The 3,436-nt window shown below is 48.0% G+C and overlaps 1 pseudogene; it reads right to left on the bottom strand.

Moving 5' to 3' along the window:
- Positions 1-2,266: 2,266 nt before the first annotated feature.
- On the bottom strand, positions 2,267-2,972 carry LOC114080972 (neurofilament light polypeptide-like; annotated as a pseudogene).
- Positions 2,973-3,436: the final 464 nt, after the last annotated feature.

The following is a 3,436-nucleotide window of genomic DNA, read 5'->3' as shown; positions in this document are numbered from 1 at the left end:
GAAATTCAATGCATTCTTTAAATAAACCCTTCCTTCTAGCCCAGCTCATCTGGGCATCATAATCCCCATGTAAGCTTTTTAAAAATTAGATCCTAGGGGCTGGGGTTGTTGCTCAATGGTGGAGTGCTTACCTAGCATGTGTGGTATGCTGAGTTCAATCCTCAGCACCACATAAAAATAAATAAAGAAATTAGGGAATTAGGGTGTTGTGTCCAATTTATGTATATACAATTTAAAAAAAAATAAATATTAGTCTTGATGACTCAGAATCAGAATGTTTGTGTCTGAGGCTGTTGTCTTACTGTTCAGGAGGAGATGGGATGTGAAGATTATTGATTAGGTAATTATGTGGGACAATTGCACTGAGCCAGGAACAGAAAAGGCAGAGTGGCAGACCTGGCCTGCAGGGGCTCCTCCAAATAAACCTGATGGGGACTCTTGATGGATAAAGTCATTCTCCCAGGCTTGGAAATGAAAGTGTTCCATGTGAAGCAAGCAAGGTACTCCAAGTACTCAGAGCTCTCAGATTTGTTAGGGCTCTACATTTATTTGTATTTTCACTAAAACTATTATTTGTTGCACTTGTCTCAGTTTCTGTGTTCTAAACTGGAGGAAGAGGGGGGATGATTAGAAGATCACCAAAAAACTCACCCAGCTTTTGGAATGAAGAAACCCCCCCCCAATTTTCTTAGCATAAAGACAACAGGATGTAGTGTGTTATTATCTAAGAACCAGGCTGTGCAGAGTCAGACAAGTTAGATTCTAGTCCTGACACCTCTTTGTGCCAGTTGTGTGACTTATCTGCAAGTTATCTTCAAGGTTCTTGACCTCTTTGAACCTCGATTTCTTGATCTGCATAATGGACAATGACTTGCTTCAAATGATGTTTAAGGAAAGATCAGAAGTGGCAAAGAGTAGAAGTCAATCAATCAAAGCTCAGCAGCTGTTTATTAGTACCCCAACAATTACTACAGCATGAACTCCTTAAAGGTTAGACACAATGTGTGAATATGTGATTTCCTTTCCTCTTTCCCTACAGTCTACCTAACACTAGTAGAGGGCCACTACTGGGATTGAACCCAGGTTCTTTTACATGCTGGGCCAGCACACCACCACTGAGCTGTGCCTTCAGCTTCCCCTCCCCCCCCCCCAAAAAAAAAAAAAACAGATATAGATGTAGATATAGATGTAGATATAGATAGATATAGATAGTGTACAGATCTGTAATTCTGTCTGCTACAGGTTGTTGTGGTTCCCATCCCTCCTGGAGTGCAAGAGTTCAAATCTTTTTGCATGTGCAAGACGCTTTTCCTAATCTAAGTCCATTCTTAGGACTGCTTGTAACATTTACTTGTTCCCTCATTAACAATGAGCTAAATAAAATCTTTGGCACATGCTTATTTTCTATCTGTATGACAGCCATGAATTTATTTTCTTTTGAAAGGCGTCTTTTAATATTGCTGCTACTTCTTTACCAAAGAAGTGGATTTCTGTGGAAGGCAGACACCTTGCCTGAATCTCCCTCTCAGGGTCAGATGGAGTTGGACAGCATTAGCGTTAATATCTTGTCCTTGGGTAGACAGAAAAGCTCCCTAGGAGTCCGGCTTCAGGTCCTGTGCCAAGAATCTGCGGTGACAAAGAGGAAAGCACTTCTCTCAGAAAAATGGGCTCATAAGGAACCTCTGGACCCCCGGGGCAGCCTCCTAGGGCTACAAGTCTTCCCCAAAGCCCCTCCTGTGCAAGAACACCCTTCCTTCCTGGGGTAGAGCCCTGGCTGGAACCTAGAGATTAGGTCTTTGGGGTCTCTGAGATCCGCGAGGTGCCACGGGGCCTCTGGAGGGGAAGAGTGTTTTGGAGCCAGAAAGCCCCAAGCCGCCCAGGAATTTTGGCTCAGACTTGGATCATTTCCTCCTGGGCTTGCCTGGCGCTCTCCTGGGGAGGGCGGCCTCCAGCAAACTGGGAGCTGACATTTGCCAGGCCAGCATCATGGGGCTCCTGCTCTGCGCTCTGGCTGGGCTCGCCCTGCTCCGTGCCAGGGGCGCCTTGGCGGGTGGGTGGGACCGGGGACGCGAGCAGGGAACCCAGGGAGACCGCGGATGGCAAGATAGGAATGATAGACAGAGGGAGAGAGAGAGAGAGAGAGAGAGAGAGAGAGAGAGAGAGAGAGAGAGAGAGAGACTGAAAGGGAGAGACAGCAGTGAGAAAATAGAGGAAGAGAAGGGTGGAGAAATGAAGATAAGAACAAGTTCTAAAAGACAGGGGGAGCCTAAAAAGAGAGAAGGAAAGGCTGAGACAGAATGAGGCTTTGGAGATTCAGAAAAGCGATTTCGTCCATCAGGCTGTGGATATGCTTTTGGAGCTCAGCGCGGGCCAGCGCCGCCTCCTCCGCGCCTAAGTGCGCCTCCATCAGGCGGCCCTCTGCGTCCTCGCGGCTCAGCACCTCCTCTTCCTAGCATGCTTGCAGGTTGCCCAGTCTCCTCCAGCCCTTCGCGCTCGCCCTGGAGCGCCTGCTTCTCTTTGCTAGCGTCCCCCCGCCAGGCGCAGGTGGCTAATCTCCTGCTCCTACAGCGCCCGGAAGCGGGACGGCTCCGAATGCTTCTGGCACAGCACCAGCAGCTCGGCTTCCAGCAGCTTGTTCTGCTGCTCCAGCTCCTGCACGCGCTCGATGAAGCTGGCGAAGTGGTCTTTGAGGTCCTGGAGCTTCACCTTCTCCTGAGTGCGGATGGACTTGAGATCCTTGCTAATGGCGGCTACCTTGCTCAGGTTTCGGTTCTCCAGGCTGTGCATCAAGGAGCCGGAACTGGACAAGTAGCTGTGGCGCACGGAGAGCCAGGGGGACACCAGGGCCGAGTAGTTGGAGTAAGCAGAGCACGCAGTGCTGTAGGCACTGCACACGCTGGAGATGTGCACCAGGTGAGTCTCCACATAGCGCCGCTTGTAGGAGGTCTAGGCTCATAGCTAAAGGAACTCATGCTGGCGGCCAGCAGAGATGGGGTCTTGGAGAGGAGGAAGGATGGAGGAGAAAGGGAAAGCAAAGGATGGATGGCTGTGTGCCTATTATTATTATTATTATTATTATTATTATTATTATTATTATTATTATTTTCAATTTTATTATTATTATTTTTTTTTTTACTTAAGAGATTGCCATAGTTTGGACTTGAGAGTCCCCCAAAGGCCAAGGTGTTCAAGAATTGTTCCCCTGGGTGGTGCTGTTGGGAAATGATGAATGTTCAGAGGTGGGGCCTAGGGGAAAGTTGTTGGGTCATTGGGGGTGTGCTCTCAGAGGCAAGTGATTTTTGGTTTTATTTTACTCATTTATTTATATGCGGTACTGAGAATCCAACTAGTGCCTCTTGCACACATGCTAGGCAAGTGCTACCACTGATCCACAACCCAGGACTAAGGTGAGTGGTTTTGTTTCAATACATGCTGT

This window comes from Marmota flaviventris, chromosome 3 (genome assembly GCF_047511675.1).
Source record: "Marmota flaviventris isolate mMarFla1 chromosome 3, mMarFla1.hap1, whole genome shotgun sequence".
NCBI lineage: Eukaryota > Metazoa > Chordata > Mammalia > Rodentia > Sciuridae > Marmota > Marmota flaviventris.
Note: the sequence above shows the minus strand (reverse complement) of the source record. Positions and strands in the feature narration are given on the sequence as shown.